A 22,330-nucleotide genomic window follows, 5' to 3' on the forward strand; every position below is an offset into this window, starting at 1 on the left:
TTGATAGATAAGAGCAGATCAATGATTCAGACTTTGCTTCATATCAGTACATTAAAATTTTAATAACTTTGTGCTAATTGTAGCTAATTTAATCACATACCCAAACTCCCACAAACCTTCTGTTACTTACTTAAACATTCTACAACTTGTTTACATCCTTAGTTTTGTCCTTTCTTTCATCTTGAACTTTAGTACAAGAATATCACTTTACCAGAAAAAATACTTTCCCATCCAGAATCATCTATTTTCCATACTAAAATATATTTCCATACCTATAACATTCTTTTGTTAGAGTCTGTAAACAAGTCAAAATAACACCTGGCATTTTGCCAGGGGAATGTTAGAGTTGTAAACAAGTCTGGATGGTGCCTGGAAAAATGCCAGAGGGAGTGGTTTGAGAAGTAACAAAAGTGAGCCATTAAGTGTGGAGATTCCTTATTGGTTGACTGATGTATCTAGTTTATGCTAATTAGATAAGCTGTGTGGAATGTATAAATACTGCTCCTGTCCTGCAATAAACGGCTCCCACTCCTGCTGTATCAACGTTCACAAGTTATTCGTCGCCCCCCCCCGATTATTCTGCTGCAGCCGGGCTGCGGCAGATGGTGGCCCGTTACGGGGAGCCCCGGGACACTCGGGGGTAAGTGACGAAAAAAAGCTGCCCGTCCATAGATAGGACGGGGGCAATCTGCTCGTCCCTAGGCAGATAGGGCGAGAGGAAAAATGGTCATTTCAAGAAAATGGAGAAGATTGATACAGTATGTTTGTGTCTTGTTTTGTCTCAGTGTATTGTATTGTCTTTGTGATGAAAATATGGAAGGGGTGAGAAGTAAATTACTAAGGGAAGGAGGCACCCCAGTGGAACCAAGAATAGTTAGGGCATGTGTTGATAAAAGCCCAAGAACTCTAGTCAGAAAGAAGAAAAAAGTTCAGAGGAGGAAGGATTATCAAGAAAGAAATTGCAAAAGGCTACTACTAAATACTTTTCCTTACCGGAGGGTACGTGAAGCGGAGAGGCGGCTGCCGAGTGTGCAAGCTGGTCACAGCGCAGCAAGGATTTTCCAAGAGGCGGCAGCAACTGGCTCTTCCCCGCCTCCTGGCCGGGGAGCTGGCTCTTCCACTGCTGCAAGCCCAAATCTAGACCTGACCTGGAGGCACAGTCTCGCAGGCTCTTGCTCCCTGTGCCCAGTAGCAGTTTGAGTCCGGGACACTCCCCAGGGCCATCTGGGGCTGCCCAGGCACTACAGCCAGCAGAAGATGCTACTGGTGTCCCTGATGTTTGGTCATTTTCAATGCCAATAACTAAGCTACAATGGTTCTCCCACACCTGGAAGCTGATGAGTAATGAGCACTATTAATGCTTATTTCAAATGCAAAAAAAACCTTGAGATAATGTACTAAATTGTTCAGAAGGTTGTTTTCTTAGTAGAATGCTACAGGATTTTCTTTAGCCATCCGGAGTTCCTGCCTTCGTCCCAGTGCCGGTAAAGACCAAGGTGGAAGAATTTCCAGTGTTGCTGAAAACCGGACGAGACTTCGGCTGAGAAACAGACGAGACTTCGGATCAAGCTAGCTGCCTGCAGAACTTACCTGGACTGTGATTTAAGCTAGCTGCCTGCAGAACTTACCTGGACTGTGATTTACCTGGACTGTGAGTTAATCTATTGAGACACTGCTTTACCTGGACTGAGACAACAAACTGTAATCTACAACAAATTGTAACTCGGTATCTTTGCTAACAGTGTCATTGCTGGTATAATTTTTCCAAGGGCTTCTTGCATGGAGCCATCAATTGGCTTGGTATTGTGGCATTTTGTATCCTCCCTTTCTGTTTGTAGCAGGTTATTTATGGTGTTTCTGTAAAAACCACTATGGTCGTTATTTAAATTAAACAAAAGGGGGAAATGTTAGAGTCTGTAAACAAGTCAAAATAACACCTGGCATTTTGCCAGGGGAATGTTAGAGTTCGTAAACAAGTCTGGATGGTGCCTGGCAAAATGCCAGAGGGAGTGGTTTGAGAAGTAACAAAAGCGAGCCATTAAGTGTGGAGATTCCTTATTGGTTGACTGATGTATCTAGTTTATGCTAATTAGATAAGCTGTGTGGAATGTATAAATACTGCTCCTGTCCTGCAATAAACGGCTCCCACTCCTGCTGTATCAATCTACACAAGTTGTTCGTCACCCCCCGGTTATTTTGCCCAGCCAGCCGGGCTGCGGCATTCTTTAATCTTTTTTAGCTTTGAACGCTTTCTTAAATTCATATTCTGAAGCAATCCTTATGAATGTTTTCTGTGCATTTAATTTACGAAAAATAATTTCTTCCCAGGAGAGGAATGGACAATTCAGCATACACAAAAACTGTGTCTTAATCTCCCCTCCCCAGGTTTTATTCAAGGGGTTGGAGCACAGGTTATCTTTGAGCCTGACCTGTCTCTCTTTTCATTATCACAATGCCATTAATTTTAAGTAATTTCCCTACTATCAATTTTACCCAGAGCCTTCTTTTGGGCCTTTTTCTTATATCAGGCATATTGACATGCAACAGAAGAGACCCTTTCCATCCTTTTCCTTAGGATTCCTGGAATATCCCTTTTCAGAGGCTGCCGACAAAACACTAAGGTTGGCCTTAGTTTCTGTCTTTTTTCTTTTCTGGTGCAGTTGTTTACACTGCCAGTCTCTCCATGCACTTAGTTTGATGGGATACTGTTATAGCAAGAATTGCTTTGCACTAGTAATACCCTGACCAAATGGGGTGTCCTGAGAGATCTTAAAAGGGGAGAGTATTCTTGTCCCTAGGTCATTCACTAACAGTGCTAGAGCCTACGGCCACATCCTTTGTGACCTGCACCCTCCACCCACCATGGGCAAAAGGGTCTGCAAATCATGGGAGAAGCCAGATTCTCTTTGCCCATTTTTCTACAACCCAGGTAGCTTTTCTGGGATTTTTTTTTCCATCTTAGGGCCGGTCCCTTGATCCACAGTGAGATGATATGTGGCTGCCGGGGGGCCAGGCTGAGAAACAGTGCTGGGAGTGCCAGCACTGGATTTAAAAGATTTAAATCTTTTTAAACCCTTTTTTTCTGGTGTCCTGCTATCCTTGCACACCAGAAGCCATGTGTTTTGGCAACTTAAATTTAGTTCCTGACTGTTCAGACCCCTTATTATGCAACTGCATAAATGCCTATACATATAGAATCTCTTCCATATACTTTACCCCTGAGAGACCAACTTCAACTGCAAGATTTTATAACAATCCAGAAAAAACATTCAAAGGCCAGATTGTGTTGCAGTAAAACATCTTTCTCTTAGACAGGCTTATACCTATAAGTGGCCCAATCAGCCAAGACCTTTCATCTGAAGAGACTGCCAGTAAGATCAACACAGCATGGCCTGTGTCTTAAAGGGGCAAGAGCAGATACCAAAAAACAAAAACAAACAAACAAAAACACCAACACAGACAACCAGAGAGGATCTCTGAAACCATGGCTAACAGCAGGAGCATTTAAAACAGACAGACCTGCACATATAAATTTCTTCCACTTATTTGACCGCTGACAGATCAAATCTAACTGCAAGATTGTAGAATAATTCAGAAAGCTAGTCAAAAGCTAGATTGTTACAGTAAAACATTATCTTAGATAGGCTTATGCCTATAGGTGGCCCTTTCTCCAACCACTTTACCTCTGACAGACCAACTCCAATTGCCGGATTGTATTTAAAAAAAAAAAAAAAAAAACAGAACATACAACCAGAGAGAAGCCCCAAAACCAACAGATGCGAACCTTTAAAACAGACCAGCCAAGATATTTTCCAAGAGGCTACCTACAGGATCAATGCAGTATTGGCCATGTCTTAAAAGGGGTGGTAACAGATATAAACAGAAACACAGACAGACAACCAGAGAGAATTCCTGAACCCAAGACCAACAATAGATGAGAACCTAGAATAGGCCAAAAGGGAGCAAATATCCCTAGGTTCTTGAGTCTTGCTTTACCATGACTCCTACACTAGTGGTGCCACAGATGTCCGCACAAAGAGGGATCAGATGTTCCTACAAAGAAGAAACAGGTGTGTGGAATCAAAGGTATCAGCATGCACATGGGGACTTACCAGATGACCAAGGATGCCTTAGCTGTACTGAGTCCATTTCCTTTTTCTCAAAATAGACCATGATGGAGCAACCTGTACATCCAGAGAGAGAAGGGGGGAGTTCCCCAAAGCAAAAGGAACTGTGGCAGCTGCTGGGATGGTCTCTCAGTCCCTCCCCTTACTCACAGAAATTGCTATTCTGGTTCAATATGAGGAAAACTCAGCAGTCGGCTCTCAATAAATTCTCTAACAACCTTGCATCCTCAACATAGTAGTGGGACCACTTCTATGCTGAGGAGAATCAGGCCTGCCTAAGAAAGCTGGAGTGGGGGCTGCTCTTGGGTCCCATCCGGGTTGCCAAATTTGATATCAAAATCTTGGCCCTTGGCCCTGATTCCAATCCAGTAAGGAGGACATGGTTTTGAGAAAAAGAAAAAAGAAAGTTCATTGCTTTGGTAGCAAAGGAGAAATATATCTTGTCCCAGAGGCTGTGATTCTCTTAGGTAACTAAATATATTCTTACCATATGATCAAACTATCAAGTTACTTGGCATTTACTCAAATTACATAAAAACTGAGATACATACAAAACCCTGAACACTGATGTTTATGGAAGTTTATTCATAATTTTCAATACTTGGAAGCAACCAAGATATTATTTAGTAGATTAATGAATAAATAAACTGCAGTATGTCCAGACAATGGAATATTATTCATCTCTAAAAAGAAATGAGCTATTAAACCATGAAAAATATGTAGGAAACTTAATGCATTTTACTAAGTAAAAGAAGCCAGTCTGAAATAGCTACAGACCATATGATTCTTCCTCTTGCTTCTCTTAACTGGTTTTGAAAGTTAAGTTATATGCATACATTCTATTTTCCTATTGATAGAGATGAACTATCTCAACTCCAATCTAAACCCTATCTCTCTATTTCTATACTCATTCTGCTTTTTCCTAGGCAAGGATATGGCTCAAGCAATTCTTCCTTTTTATCCTAAAAGCTGATTTAAATAATTTAAAATAATTCTGGAAAAGGCAATTAATAAGAGATAGAGTTTTACTAAGCTTTTTCACTGCTGTGATAAAAAGTCCTGATGAGAACAATTAGAGGAGAAAAAGTTTATTTGAGGGCTCATGGTTAGAGAAGTTCTCAGTTCCTAGATGGCTGATTCCATAGCTCTGGGCACAATATGAGGCAGAACATAATGGTGGAAGACTGTGGTAGATGAAAGTGGCTCAGGACATGGCACCAGGAATGAGAGAGAGAGAAAGAGAGAGGGAGAGAAAGAGAGAGGGAGAGAAAGAGAGAGAGAGAGAGAGAGAGAGAGAGAGAGAGCGCTCTCCTTTACAGGGACAAAATTTAAACCTCAAAGGCATGCCCACCTCCTCTAACCACACCCTACTTGCCTACAGTAATCACCCAGTTAATCCCTCCCAGGGGGATTAATTCATTAATTAGATTAAGATTCCCATTTCACCTCTAAAATTTCTTGCATTGTCTCACACATGTACTCTGTGGGATAGCTCATATCTAAACCATAACAAATAGTAGAAGAATCAGTGGTTATCATGTGTTAGAGAAGAAGGAGGATGGACTGACGGATCACAGAGGACTTCTAAAGCAGTAAAACTATTTTGTATGGTACTATAATAATGGACACATTATTGTCAGAACCCACAGAATGCTGAATACCAAGAGTGAACCTAAATGTAAACTATGGACTTTGATAATGATGTGTCATGTAGATCCATTGAGTATAACAAATAGAAAGTCTGCCGCAGGATGTTGATGGCAGGGGCAGCTATGCATGTGTGGGTGTGAAGACTATGAGAAAACTCTGTGCCTTCTATCAGTTTTGCTGTGAACCTGAAACTTCTCAAAAAAAAAAAAAACTTAAAAAAAAAACACAATTACACAAGATGTGTATGTAATTATATTGCTGAACCTATAATATATAGAAATAAAATACATTTCACAGCAGTAGCACAAATGAATTGGATAAAGACAACGAAAGCTATGTCCAGCTAAGACAATGACTCTAGATGATGAAGTTTCAATCAATAGAAGAAATACTGCCAGTTTGGACTGACAGGGACAGACAGGATAAAATCTCAAAACACTCTCAGACTTCTGGAATTCTATAGGCAGGAACCAAGTCAACAGAGATCTTCAGCTGCAAAGATGCATTACAGTTCAAGAAAAGGGAAGAATGATGCCAAAGGTGATTCAGATACAGGTAGAGTTGAGCTTCCACAAGGGCACAGACTTGGAGGGCAGGGCTACCTCCTCCTTAGTTACAGAGGGTGGGCTATTATGAATATGAAATGTTGACCTCTTACTTTCACAAAGGAGGAATGGCTACAGAGGAGAAAGCAGAGGAAAGCTTTACAAATCCTAGTCGCCATACCTAGACCCGCCTTTCTATAAAGGGATCATGCATACATTCTACCTTCCTTTTAATATAGATGAACTATTCCTGACTCTACACTAAAGCCAATTCCTCCATTCTCTACTAACTCTCCTCTCTTTCCTAGGCAGTCACGTGACTCCAGCAATTCTTCCCTTTTTATCCTACATCATCATTTTTCTCTTTGTATCAGATTATTTCTATTATTTCTTTTAGCATCTAATATGCAGTTATTTATGCTGGTTTTATCAGCAAGTATTATGAGAATCTAAATTTCATTAGAATTTACGTTTTTAAGAGGTTTTTAAATATGTATAAGGAAGAAAAATATATGGAAGAGGAAAAAATCCAAGCCCATTAGAAGTCATTTCAATGAAATTTTAAAATTATCATCCCTTGGACACTTACTTCATCACTTATTTGTATAATAAATATCTACCTGCCCATAGGTAGAAAATTTAGCTCTGTAAAACAAATCCAACAAAAAAGTATTAAATCTCACCATCTATTAAATATCATAAGAAAACAGACTATTTATAGCTAAAACCTAAAAAGCTTCAGTAGTAAAAAATAAAAAATATTTTAAAACTAAATCTCACAGAAAAACAAATGCAAGCCTCTAAACTCAACTGAGTTGCCATGGCCAGATGGCTCCATTGTGCCACTGGCACCTCACATGTATTTTTAGTGTCATACTCCAATCAGTTTTGAACTGTCATCATGACAGACCCTGAACATGTCTATTTATATTATCTCATTAATGAATCCTTCAATCAAAAATACTTATTAAGTGACTACTACGTTCTTGCCATGGTTCACATAAGAATAAACAAGATAAAAGTCTCTGACTGATCAGGGTACAAGAAAAATGGCTAGAGAGCTGGGCATGGTATCTCATACCTGTAATTCCAACAGCTTGGGAGTCTAAGCAGAGGATCTCAAATACAAAGCCAGCCTCAGCAATACAGCAAGGCCTAAACAACTTACTGAGAACTTATCTCAAATAAAAAAAAAATTAAAAGGCTGGTAATGTGCCTCAGCGGTTAAGTGCCCTGGGTTCAATCCCTGGTGCAAAGGAAAAAAAAAAAAAAAAGGGAAAAAGAAAAATGGCTGGAGCAAAATGTGAGATGAGTCATCATGTCCCTGTTTATAAAAAGTACCATTATCATGACAACTGGAACCACTGAGGGCTTATCACCCATGGCAACTCCCACAACAGGTTCAGTATTCTAATTAGGTGAAAATAAAACAACTGATGGAGGCAAAGTAGGCAGTATTCTAATTAGGTATCATAAAGCGACCAATGAGAAAAACTGAGGTGAGGTGGGATTTTCAATCAGGTCCCAATGGGAAGGGAACTCCTCACAACTCAGCATATAAGACAGGAATCCCCAGGGCCTGGATTCTCTCTCCTTCTCCCTCTCAGCCTTCTCTGCTTTATGAAGTATACTCATTCTACCTTACAGAACGTTATTTTCACATTAATCTATACTTTATCTGTCACTTCTGAATGTCTTGCTCAATTCTTTGTTCAGGACATGAAGAGCCTGGACCCCAACTGGACATCCCACCAGTAACAAAACCAACCAATAATAAATAAGAAAAGCAGACACTTGATGCCATAGGACTGTATATTTCACAGTGACTACATTATATTAGAGTGTCAGGAAATTTTTCTTTGAGACGCTCTTTAAGAGCTAAAACCTGAAACTCATCAAGGAGGAATTCCATATTGTAGATAGAAAACTGAGGCTCAAATAGGTTACTGAACTTGACAATGTCACAGAGCCAATAATATAAATTTCTTGGGTATTATTGATAGTACATTAAATCTGAAGTCAGCATTATTTGCAGTGAAAAATTAATTTCTCCTTAAGGTAGGGATGAGCCTGATCTTTCATTCTTCTCAGGAAATAAGGGAATCAATATTACCCCTCTATCCCTCTGCCTATTATATATTGATTGTGTAACGTGTTTTAATAAATGATAGACAATATCACATTAAAACACACATCTGTATACAGGGTCTCTAAAGTAATCATGATATAAAGGTATTTTGACTTTATGGTGATGAAAAAGTATTACATGTTCATTAGAATCCAGACTTCAAATTTTGATCTGGTCCTGGGATAGCCACAGGTAGTATAGTACTTTTCATGATGCTGGGCACATAATGCAAGCCACAGCTGCTGATTTCTACCCTGTCACACGGGTCAACAACAGATTCTCTGTGTTGCTGAGCTATCCATGTTCGGTAGGTTAGGTGTATTTTAAAAATGCATTTTATTTACAATATTTTCAATTTAGGTGGGTTAATCAGAACATAATCCATCATAAATTGAGGTGCATCTGTATTTATATACATTTTACATACATAATGACTCCTACAATAAGGATTGTAAAAGTTCATGGTGTGTATAAATTAGCTGGTGGGCAAGATAGAAGTGCAGCTGATGAACCCTAAAATCATAGATTCAGATTCATGTTTGGGGAAGAGAAGGCATGGCACCAAATACGCATTTTTTACACAAACAACCCAAGATGAGTTTGTTGCAATGACCAACCAACCACATCTTGAGAAACCTTCCCTTGCAGTTTATTTCAGCAATTGTTAAACTCCAGGGTGCATCAGAATCACCTGGAGGACTTTTTAAAACAGATTGCTCGGCCCACACCAGAATTTTGGATCAGTAGCTCTGGGGTGGTGTTGAGCATTTGTGTTTCTAATAAGTTCTTAGACCATAATGACGCAGCTAGTCCAGGAATCAATTACACTTTGAGACCCTCTTGTGTATTTAACAGAAAAGCTTCTGAAATAATTGTGAAATAGGTTACTGCTTTATGGAATTTTTAAATAATTTCCTATAAAAATAATTGCAGCAAATGAAGATGCATAGTATGTCTTATAATTTGAAATAAAATAACCTTGTAATAGCATGGTTACCATTACAGCCATTGGGTTCATTGATCTTGATGGCTGGTGAGGCACAAAGGGGTAGGTATACTGTAAGAGTAGTAATTAAATGCATAGCAAGACACTCTGATTGCTGTTATTTACACCTATTGGGCACATAATTATTTGGCATCCTTGAAAATCCTGCTTCAGTTGATCTGTTTTCTCCCTTAAGAACTGTAAAAACAAATAGAAAAAACACACCTACATGTCTCTTCTACCATGTGTCTTAAAACAGTTGAGCTCTAAATCAGGCTATTGATCTGTTGCAGGGAAGCAACTTAATTCTACAACTTTTGTTGATACAAACTACTTCTTATTTGTCAAACTTGTTAAAGCAAGTCTGTACGATAAATAAAAGAAAGTTCTACATGGAACTATGTTTGACATGAAAAAAAATCCATCTCCCTCAGCTCACTCTTTTATTCTATATTCCTTCACCATTTTGTACTTTAATCTGTACTATACTATTATGCACATAACTTTCCTTTACATTTTATCTTTTGGGGTTTTTTTGTATGTATATTTCTACAAATAGATCAAAAATTCTTCCAAAGCAGGAATCTCCTATCTCATATCTCCTCACAGAATTATTTTATTACTATAAGAAGTACTGAGGGAGAAAGAACCAAACAAAGCCATGTTCCAAGGACAATATTGAAAAATGCTTTCATTTTGGTGAACCACTTGCTACATTTATCTTCTTTAGGAAGAATTAATATAGATTGTAAGATAAGACGCTAGGATGTTTGGAAAATCTATAAAGTGTAGGTAATTATTATTTGATGAAGTTACTGTTGATGAGACAGAGTTACAGTTTGCAAAGAAATGGAGCAAATGATTTTTTTAAAAAATGCTGTGAAAAGCTGGGCATGGTGGTACACAATGTAATCCCTGCAACTCTGGAGGCTGAGGCAGGAGGATTGCAAGTTCCAGGTCTGTCCCATCAACTTAGTGAGTGCCTAAACAATTTAATGAGACCTCGTATCAGAATAAAAAACAAAAAGGGCTGGGGATGTGTCTTAATAGTAAGGCACTTATGAGTTCAATCCCTGGTACAAAAAAAAAGCTATGAAGGAATGGAAGAATGAGTAGGAACCCATGTTTGAACTGCACCTCCAACAAAACTCTCTGACCCCATTCAATTCCTCCAGGTTTAAATATCCTGATGGCTGGCTCCTGCCCCCAGACAAACCACATTTAGTGCCATCCCTTGGCCCTGGCCTTCCTCCTGGGAGGCTGATTCTCCTTGCTTAGGCCAACTACATAAACATTCTTCCCATCTTCCTCGTATTCAATTTCCCATCTTGTAAGATTTACAAAACACGCCAGTCTATTATAATCTCTTCCTTCCTTTCCATATGAATCTGACAGTGTAATTATAAACATACTGTTTTTAACAGTTTCTAGGATACCTTCAGCCAGATTTTAGTTTTCTGAAATTGGATCTTCAGTGGCATCTTCTACAGAACACATTATAGCAGAGATGGTCAAGTTTTCAGCACACAAACATTCCCAATATTCACCAGGAATAAATACTGTTTCAGTTTGAAGATTAAATTACCAGTCGTTTGCATATAACTAAAATTGGAGATGAGAAAATCAATATAAATTTTATTTATTGTAATAAGAATACTTAACGTGAGATCTACCCTCTTAACAAATACCGAAGTGTATGACACAGTATCAGATGTGGGAAAGTTCAAGGACGATCTGACAAGCCTGAGAGGGAGATGCAGCAGCAGACCTAGAGACTGGGTTAGGCTCCCAGTGAACTTTAGCAAATACTGAAACAGACCTCCCAGGCCAAACTCACTTGCCTTGGCTTGGGAGTAACCGAGGGACTGCAGTGGCGTCCGCTAGGAGTTAAGCTATTCTATACTCAAATCTGCGGCTGGGTGATGTCTCAGTGGGAGCCCCTCTTGCTCTACCTGTCCAGCTGCTGGCGTCAAGGGCGGGAGGAGCTGCTTTGGCGGTGACAGACCTGTCCTGCCCCCAGGCGCCCAGATTGCCCCGGGAGGAAGGACGAGGGAGAGGGAGGGCCACAAGTGAGGCCAGCCCCAAACCCTTCGGGGATGTCCAGGGGTCCCGCGGCCCCCATCACAGCAGTCGAGAAGGGAACCCTTTTTGTGCATTGTTTTCCGTGTCGCCCTCACCTCCATGCTATGATCCTCTTTTCAAAAAGGAATGAGCAAGAGAGTCTACAGCTTGCTGTGCCTCTGGTTTTTTTGTAGCTTCAGCTGTCCGCCCCTGGGTCTGGGCAAAGCACCCGTGTGCTACAGACAGAGTTACAGCCTGCAAAGAAATGGAGCAAATGCTTAAAAAAAAAAAAAATGCTGTGAAAGGCTGGACATGGTGGCACACAACTGTAATCCCAGCAACTCTGGAGGCTGAGGCAGGAGGATTGCAAGTTCCAGGTCTATCTCATCAACTTAGCCAGGACCTAAACAATTTAATGAGAACTGGTATCAGAATAAAAAACGAAAAGGGCTGGGGATGTGTCTTAATGGTAACTTATAAGTTCAATCCCCAGTACCAATTAAAAAAAAAAAAGCCATGAAGGAATGGAAAGAATGTCCCAGCCAAGGACAATCACCTCCAGTGCACAAAGGGTCTGGGCCTGGTGGGTGTCCTTGAGTCCTGGACAGTGGAGGGCGCAGCCACCAGGGCCTAATGGAGAGTAGGGTCTAGGGTCATGTGCAACCATCTGTGCTCTGCGCTCCTACCTCCAGCTGGAAGTTCTTTCACAACTTGGGGGTCTTTCCAACAAACAGTAACTAACTCCACTCAGCGAGCTGTTGCTGTCCACCTTGCTGTTCCGCATGGAAAACCATTTTCTGCTTCTCTCAGTTTCCCCCATAACCCTCCTCAATTTAGTTGTGTTGCCTTTGCGTGGTGAAAGCAGAGTGACAATACTCTGACACTAGGTTCAAGAGACAAGTTGTATAAACTCCAATCCCGTTCTATAGACTTGAATCCAATTGTTGATTGATCATGAGATGCTGTAAAAATTATTTCTTTTCTCTGTGTCTCATTTTTCTCACCTACTTGGATAACAAGGGTACTGACCTTTTTTTCTATATTGTTTTTATTGGTGCATTGTAATGGTGCACAAGGTTGGGATTTGGTCTTACATATTCATAAATGCATACAATATAACAATATAATTAGGCCAATATCATTTTCCAGTACAATCCCCTCCTCTTAAAGATTTGGGGAGCTAGGACAAATTGCCTGGTCCTTAGTATACATAGTATACCTGGTACATAGTATACCACAGCTCTTCTCACAAAAACACAATGTATCACAATTGAAAGAACTTGAAAATACAATTTTTTGTAATATTGCCAAATTGTCTGTAAGGGGTGGATGTTGAGGCTGGGCAACCTGGATTGCCATGTACTTTCACATTTTATGAGATGTGGCTTTAGGTTATTTACTTCGTCTTTCTGCATACCTCAACTATTTCATCTGTAAAATGAGGTGATAACAGATGTTAATAAGGACAAAATGAATTAACATTTAGAATTAATTTCGAATTTTTACTAACATGTGTATAAACTTTTAGAAAATGTAATTTTTTTTAACAAGGTAACTTAAATGACTCAAATTCTATGCAAATCCCTCAGAAACTTCACCTTCATACAAAAACATCTAGCCACAGAAATGAGGCCTTTGTGATATGATTAAGGCAAAAGGACTCTCATGAATGAGATTAGAAAATCCCATTATAAACTAGGCCAAAAAGAGGAGAGACCTCTTACCTTTCTACCATGTGAGGACACAGTAAAAATAAAAAATTAAAAATAGCAGCCTGTGAGTCAGAAAACCACCCACACCACAAACAGAATCCCTTGGCACCTTGATCTTGGACTTCCCAGCCTCCAAAGTTGCAATATTTCTAAATACTTTCATAGTTTTCTTTCAACAAGCGATTACACATTAAACATGATGGTACTGGAGTTTTCAGTAACTGCAATTAATAATTGTAGGGGAAAATACTGAATATCAAATTATGCCAGTTGAAAACTTAAGATGCTATTGCAGTGTTATTTTTTTCATGTTACTTACACAATTTACATTTTTATGTCTTTGAGAAAACTATTCGATGCATAAAGAACTTCTTCCTGAGCCTCATATTCACATAAAGTATTTTTATTTCTTTCTCAATTTTATTTCAGTCCATTGAGGCTTACATTTATTATGAAATGTTTCAGGCATACAACAATATGAAAAATAGAACAAAGGATATCTGTGCCCAATATCCAACTTAAGGAAAAAAGTATTGCCATGAAGCCACGGTGCCATCTTCCAAGATGCCCTCCTTGGACTCACAGGCATCCTAGCAGGAAAATATTACTTTGATTCTTTTGTTTACCAAAATCAAGCATTTGTACTTTTGGTGCATCTGTGTATGTCTTCTGCCATGTTCTGAATGCTTGTGCTCCTCCAAGATTCATGTTGAATGTGAAATCCTATCCCCCCAAGTGAAATCCTAATCCCCAAGTATTAGGAGGTGAATCCTTTGTGATATGATTAGGGGCTCTCATGAATGGGATTAGAAAAATCCCATTATAAAGTAGGCCAAAGAAAGGAGAGACCCCTTACCCTTTTACAATGTGAGGATACAGCAAAAAAAAAAAAAAAAGCAGTTTGTGAGTCAGAAAACCACCCCACACCACAAACAGAAACTTCTGGCACCTTAATCTTGGACTTCCCAGTCTCCAAAGTTGCAAGGAATACATTTTGTTATTTCTAAGGCCCAGTCTGTGGTATTTAGTTACAGTAGTCTCAATGGACACCCAAAGTGTGTATGTAGATAGACAGACAGACAAATAGATTAGGGTGGGAGAGTGTTACCAGGGATTGAATTCAGGGGCCCTCAACCAGTGAGCCACATCCCAGCCCTATTTTGTATTTTATTTAGAGACAGGGTCTCACTGAGTTGCTTAGTGTCTCGCTGTTGCTGAGGCTGGCTTTGAACTTGCCATCCTCCTGTCTTAGCCTCCCAAGTCACTGGGATTACAGGTGTGCACCACCACACAGGATCCCAAGTATATATTTTTTATGTTTTACTTATTTTGTAATGGAATGGTTCTCTTTAACTCTTTTATGACTTGCTTTTCTTACCGCATAATGAAATTTTTGAGATTCATCCATGTTGGCAAAAGAATCTATAGTTCATTCGGCTCTGACCACTACAGATTTTCTCAAATAAATACATAACACTTCATCTCTCCCTGATAGATGCCTCCACAGTATTTAGTTTTTCATAAAGAAACACTGCCATGAAAACCTTTGTGTTTGTTTTCTTGGACATATTTGCAAAAATTCCCAAAGTATTTCTGTAAGAATAAAACTGATAGTTATAAATTTTGTTCATATTTTCTGAATTTGAAAATTATGTTACTCAAATGGAGATTTTATTATATTTATTTTTTAAATGTTGCATGAGCATGTACTATTATATACCAGGCATCCTGCTCCACATGGGGGACAAGGCAGCTAACATAATAGGCTTGAACTCTCTAGAAGGGATATTAGAGAGGATTCATACATTGAGGAAGGTTTTTTGGTAGATGATACCTAAGATATTATTTAATTATTCAGTTTCCTGATTCTGTAAAGTAAGATGTGATTCTATTAACCAAAATGGTTTTAAAACCAAATTATTTTTTTCCTTCCTTGAGAAGCACTTAAATATTTAAAATGTAGCCACAAAACGAGGCAATGATATGGGGCTTAATGAGACAAAGTAATCCAGGGTATTAAGCTTTTTCTCCCTAACAATAAAAGAATATTCGATTCAGATAGAAAGACCATGCAATAGGGAGTAAGAAAATAATTAGTCCAAGAAAAATAAGCCCCACTGAAGGATAAGTAGTAATAATTCGAACAGAAGGAGCCATGTGGGTTGTACTAAAAGCTACTATAGGAAATGAAGAAGGAAACTTGATTTTAAAGGGGGACTGAAAGGGAGTAATTGAAAAATAAATGCTTCAAACTTATGCCACAAATTAGATGCTATTACAAATAAATATTTTTCCATAAATCCAAGAAATTATTTAAAAAGTAGATCTTCCCTGAAGTGAGAAATCTGAGAAATGACAGGAGTACAAAGGTAGACGCCAGGCAGCTACAGCTGGAACTCTTGGCTATTCACCACCGGGAGGCCAGAACAAGAAAGGGAGGAAGAGGTATCCCTTTTATTGAAGCTTCAAGACCTGATTCAGAGAAGGAAATATGGAAGGGCGATTTTTTTTTTCTCTTATTGCTTTATGTCCCTCCTGACCATTTTCTTCCTCCTATTGTCTAAACCTATATTTATTGCACTTTCTCATGTGCCAAGCAACCTGACATATGCTATTAGATAGAGAAGGGAAGAAGACTGAGCACATATTTGACCTACAGCTTACCTTCTAGTGTAGTAAGCAAATAGTCAAAGTAAATGCATAAGTAAATTGATTTAAGTGATAAGAATTGTGAAGAGAATAAGCAGTGTGAAGGGACAGTATGAGAGAAGGTACATATGCATAGAGGGATGTCAGGAAAGGCCTCTCTGATTGACTGGGATGGAGACAGCTGTGTGAGTAGAACAGTTGTACAATATCTAAAGATATAGGTTATTTCAAGCTGAGATATAGGAATATGAACAAATGTTTAGAGGGCAGAACAGGCTTGATGTGTTTGAAATACAGAAAGGACATCTCTGGGGAGATCGGGAGAGATTTTTGTCTTCCAATATGGGTGATTCTGTAGGATATTTGCATGTAGGGTGGAATTAATCACCATGAAGCAATGAAGGGAATAATGTGGACAACAGAGAGAAGCCTCTGAGAAAGAAAGGAAAGACAGGGTCCAGAGCACAAGCATAGGAATTTGGTTGATTGGAATCAAGAGCCCCTTATTGCATTCTCATGAGAAGAAAAGCTGAGAAGATCTGTAAAATTTCCTGCACACCTATAGGTTTGCTATTGGGAATATGAGGGTGCTCTCCTCAGATAACTTCCTGTGTGTCTGATTTGAAAAGGCAGAACTAAGGGGGAAACCAGGTTTTTTTTTTTAATGTTTGTTTGTTTGTTTTGTTTTGTTTTGGTACCAGGGATTGCACTCAGGGACACTCAACCACTGAGCCACATCCCCAGCCCTATTTTCTATTTTATTTAGAGACAGGGTCTCACTGAGTTGCTAAGTGCCTCACCCTTGCTGGGGCTGGCTTTGAAGTTGCAATCCTCCTGACTCATCCTCCCCAGCCGCTGGGATTACAGGCATGCATCACCGCGCCCAGCTGAGACCAGGCTTTTGATGGTTCATCTATTTCTCCTGGCTAGCAGAGTAGTGAGGCAGTGTTTGCCAAAGTTCTGATGTTCAATCACTACCTTTATGGGGTCAAAAGAAAGAGAACAGTGTACTCATTTTTCTGGTGCAAAACTCAGCAGTCGAATGGTGGGAATCTTCTTACAGTGGAATGTTTATGATGTCAGTGATTGTGCAGTCCTGAAGCTGGGAGCTTCCTAATCAAATAAAGGGCAACTTATCCTTTAGAGGCCCACCCTGGTTTTAGGAGCCATTGCTGAAAATTCAATAGGCCATTTTATTCCAGATCTTCCAATGATTCTTCAAGTCATTTGTTACCTAAGAAAAAACTTACCTTCTTAAATTACCAGTGGAATTTTCTTCTTGGCCAGTATATTCAGGACCCAAGTTCAGTCATTCACAAGTATAATAAATTCATTTAGAAGATGATAGAGTTGGGATAGAGATGAAGAAAGTTTTCAACAGAAGAATGTAAAGGACATAGTGGTCTGTGGATGGCACCAACAAGAAGGACTCAGAGCTGGTCCCATGATATGACATGAATCTCAACATTTATCTGGTTTAAAAGAAGAATTAGCAAAGGAAAATGGGGACGAACAGTATACCTAACCTGCCTCCCTAAGATACTAAGTCTGTGAAACAGAAAACTACCTTCAGTTGAGAGGCATTAGAAAAAAAGCTCTCCTAAGGCAAGGGATCAAAGGAGTTTCAGAAAAGAGATGAAAATATAGGAGAGTTTGCTGATCTCAAACCCTACAGTTTAAGATAGCAGAGTGAAGAGCTTTCAAGGAGAAGGGCTGGGGATTTACTCTGAACAGGGAATGCAGAGAAATTCATGAGTCTTGAGGAGAGTGCATGACCTGGGCTCCTCTGGCTCTTCTAGGTGGTACAGATAGATTGCACTGTGAGGCAGGAGGAGAATAGTCTTAACAAGGCTTTTAAATGAGGAAGGACAATCAGTCCAAGCTCTTAGTCCAGCAGTTTTGATGGTGAAGCTGAGGAAAATGTGAAGCAAGCATTCTTGGTCTGACATTTGAATCTTCCCAAGGCAATTAATGCATTACCACTGTTGCTCCCTCTAACTCACTGAAGGAAGACTAGATTCTCTTTAGTCCAGTTTACAAGATCAGCACAAGTGAAAGACAACTTTAGGGGGAGGGTGCTTTTTTCATTCAAGAGGACTTTCGTTAATGTCATACTAAGAACTTCCAGAGACCAGGGGCCATGTTCTGTTCATCTACCTGTTCTTTCACTCTACTACCAAATCTACTACCAAAGCACAAATGCCTATTAGTTCTTTGAGGAATGAATGAATAAACATATTAACAGAAACCCTCATCTTTGAAAGAAATCAGGTTGATGAGTATTAGGGAAATCTAAACTTTAGAAAAAGCAGGCTCCTCAGCCTGGCACAGTGGCAGACACCTGTAATCCCAGGGACTCTGGAGGCTGAGGTAGGAAGATCACAGGTTTGAGGCCAGCCTAGGCAACCTAGTGAGAACGTGTCTCAAAATGCAAAAATGAAAAGGATTGGGGTATTGATCAGTGGAAGAGCACCTCTGGGTTCAATCCCCTGTGCCAGAGAGGAAAACAAAATCAGGTTCCTCCCCAGTTCCTCAGTTCCTTTCTGCTCGAAAGTTAAAGAATTGGAAATCTGTAATAAACACTTATAGACAATTAAAAAACAAAAGAGAGCTGTGGTGTCCTAAAACAATTATCCATGACCATAAAGTCTTTATACCTGAGCTTTAGACTCCAGTATTTTGTCTTATAAGAAAGGCTCCCATCTCTGCCATGCTTCCTTCACCTGAGGAGGAAGACTGCTCTGTGACTGTGATACTAGTGGGAAAAATCTGAATTGTTCCAAGACACAGGAAGTCATTGTGCCTTATATAATTGCTATCAAATAATGATTAATAACACATTTTCCTTCTAATGAAAGTGCTGTCTCTATTTTGAAAGTGTAAAAGTGTGGCCTTCTGTGAAAATGTGATCCACAAACACATGATCTGAAAATGACATCCCCTGCCCCACCACAGAACATCTGAGGACATCAGACTCTTGACTTACTGAGAATTCAGAAAGACGGTAGAGTAATCTGACATTAATGAATAATAATAATAGTAAAAATCCCTACAGAAACCTGTGTTTCCATGGTAATATGGTAGTTAGTGAAGTACTTTGCTAAGTAACTGCAAATTAAAAGCCTCTCATTGTCTTGAGTGTGAGATTGTTACTGGGAAGTCATTCAGGAGACCTCTGTGATCAGAGCCAAAATCCTGAGTCTTAACTCTGACAATAAAGTAAAGAAGGTTGTATTACTTTTTCTTTCCTTTTCTTTCATAGTTCATTAACATTTACAAATATAAGGGGATAATTACAAAATAATTGCATTGTTTTAAGGCTCATTCATGTGACTCAAAAATATAACAACATAGAAGGTAAGTTACATGGATGCTATTCTTTTTTTTCTATTTTAAATTATTAGAACAGTTTGGATAATTTTTTTAAAATAAGGAGCTAAAATCTGTTATTTTCTAGGAAGAACAGGAAAACTCAACAGCAGAAATGACAAGTAAAATTTATAATCTGTTTTGTAATGGACAAGACAACCAACAATAAAACTAAGGTCTCACCATTAAAGAATTAAATACCATTTTCAGTGAACAAAAATCAGCCTGTAATTGGAATAAAGAGTATTTACCTGTGAAATATTGAAGTCATCTCTTGAATAATAATGAAATCAATATAAGTATGCACAAAATGAGAGGTACTCAATTCCATCCAAACACATGATCTGAAAATGTCATCCAAGCCGTACCAGTTCCTTTATCATCAGTTTACACCTCCTAGTCTTGTGATAGGGAAAAGAACAAGGCTATTATGGTTTTGCAGAGCAAAAACATAAAATTTGGCTGTGGAGCCTTTAATATTAATATAAAATTTTCTAGTAAGCCTGTCATCTGACTCTTAGGGAACACAAATTTTTCACTTACTACATACTATTAATTAGGACCCAAACATAATAATTCTGTAATGTCTGACAATAATTTCTAGAAAACTGATAAAATTAAAATAAGTTTTATTTGATGAAAATAGAAACCATTTTATCTGACAGAGAAGACACCCAACATCTATCCTTACTTTTCTTGCAGAACTTTACCCCATTTTATATTTCCCTTTTTCTTTTTTCTTTCCTTTCACTGACCATATTTATATAGGCTTCTCTTATGCTCTTTTGAACTGACTAGTTCTTTCATTGTAAGTTAAATGAAACTAAAATGCTCTTATTAGGTATGAGAATTCTGTTTTAATTTTTTAAGTTGTATTTTCAGCCATTCTGGGAAACCTACTGGAATCTGCTTGTTCCAGGAAAACCCACTAGAATGGCAGGCAGCCACTGAACCAAGGGACAGAATGATAAACGTCTTTGAGAACTGTCTTTGTGTCGTCTCAACTTTCCTCATTACTGAGTGGCAATCTTCATGTGTGGAGCTTGGGGGTTTTCATTTTCATTTTGCAGCATAGCAGTCTTGACTCATTGTCAGACTTACATGTAGCCATTTACCTAAGATGTATTTATCTTTCAAAAATTAAAAGCTGAAAAATCTAATTCTACAAGGCATGTTAGAACACTATTTAGAAATAGCGAGTTAAGTTGTACTTGGTTATTCTGGTTATTATCTGTCAGAGTAAGCGTCTGAATATTCGCTTTGTTTTGCTGCTGGAAATAGGGGTATTTTTCACACATTCAGGTGAGAACTTAGAAGACTTGTTTGGCACCTAAGTCTTCAGGACACTGACTAGGAGTTTGTGTGTAATGTCTTGGCTGTGGTCTGATGACGGATGAAAGCTGTGAAGGTCTTTGGAAGCTTGGAAAGGTAAAAAAACAAGCCAGTTTGAAAAGGTGTTCCATAGCCTAGAGGTCTTAGAAGTCAGGAAATAGGAGACTGACCAGAAGAAAGAATGGAAAGAAAATTTCCTCACTCCAAAAGAGCTAAAGACATTTATAATTACATCACCCTGCTATATTTATTATAAAACTATGCATTGATTCTCTGATTCAAGGTAGCCAAGTTCCAGTCCTTCATTGCTCTTAGGCACCTGTGTTTAGACTTAATCAAATAACCAATTTCTTCTTATGAAAATATTTTCTTCCTAAGATCAGATGCTAAATTCAGAAAAATAGAACTCTTGAAGTATTTTATATAACAGAAATAAAACCTGCCCCGTGGGTGAACCCCATGTGCGTACTTAGAGAACACCAAGTTTGGGTTGAACTTAGTGACAAATAGAAAGGGAAGAGATGGCTGGGGCTGAAGGAGCATATAAATGGATTCTTCTAAACAAAAAATCAAGCAAACCTTTGTTGCCTCAAGGCAGGCTTACAGCAAATAATTCTCTCTTAGTTAACACTCAGATGCACATAAGAATAACATACGGTTTGCTAAAGCTTGTGCCATTGCTAAAACAAAGTGCTGTTACCAGAGAGGCAGCAGACCTGGGCACCATAATTATGGGGGTGACTAACACATATACTTCAATGAAAGAATACAAACCCACAAGAGGGATAAATGGAGCAGCACTAACGTGGCTCTGTGTTTTGGCTCTCAACTTAAAAGTTATGTTTACTGTTGAGGATTCATATTGGGATATTGTCTCTAGAAATTTCTTCTTTCAGTTCAACACTCGAATACTGTTATGTAATAGAGCTCAAAATTATTTTAGAACTAAAAATGTTATGGTAAAGTGTTAAGAAAATACCAGGTTATAAAGGTGGAAATCACCTGTGGTTTGCCTGGTAGTGAGGCGGAAAGGTAAACCACACACAGGCAGATAGGACAAGGGCCTCTGAGGAGAAGGGAAGGAGGAAATGAGACCAAGCCATCCTGGAGGGAGAAAGTATGCCTGGAGAATATGATGTTGCTGCCCCTTATACCTTCAACTGCAATATCTCTTTCTTAGTTACCCCTGCCCCTAGTCCTAGCAGTGGCTGACCACAAAATCTTTCCCTAGCCCACGCATTTGCTTGTGTGTCAATAAATCCTTACTCTACTCTTGCGCTAATAAAGGCTTACAAATCACTTTTCTGCAGATTGACTTAAAAAGACAAAATAGAGTTGATTGGCCCCTTTCTGAATCCTACATTGACATGTCATCCCACCAGTCACCTGTGGGGACAGATGAAGCCCTTAAACCCTGTAGGCAACAAATACCCATGGAAAACCCTTACTTGGGATTCTTCCCCTTTGGGAGTTTCACTTTCATTCTATTACTCTAAAAAAATCCTGCTATTTTGCTCTGACCCTTGCAAGTCTGTGGATTCCATTCTTCGAATTTACAAGACAAAGAACCCACCCATCTATGTTAAAACAGGTCATAGTGTTAAAGGCCAAAACAGTTTTTTACTTTTGCTTGTTTGTTTTGTGGATGGAAAACTTTAAGGAAAAATCAAAATGAGCATGCAGGTTATTGAAATCAGTTAATATACAGGATCACATGATGGCCACATATATTCAATTCTAAAACATCTGAAACCTGGAGAAGTTGCCTGGGG

Source organism: Marmota marmota, unplaced genomic scaffold (assembly GCF_001458135.2).
Source record: "Marmota marmota marmota unplaced genomic scaffold, marMar, whole genome shotgun sequence".
NCBI classification, from domain to species: Eukaryota; Metazoa; Chordata; class Mammalia; order Rodentia; family Sciuridae; genus Marmota; species Marmota marmota.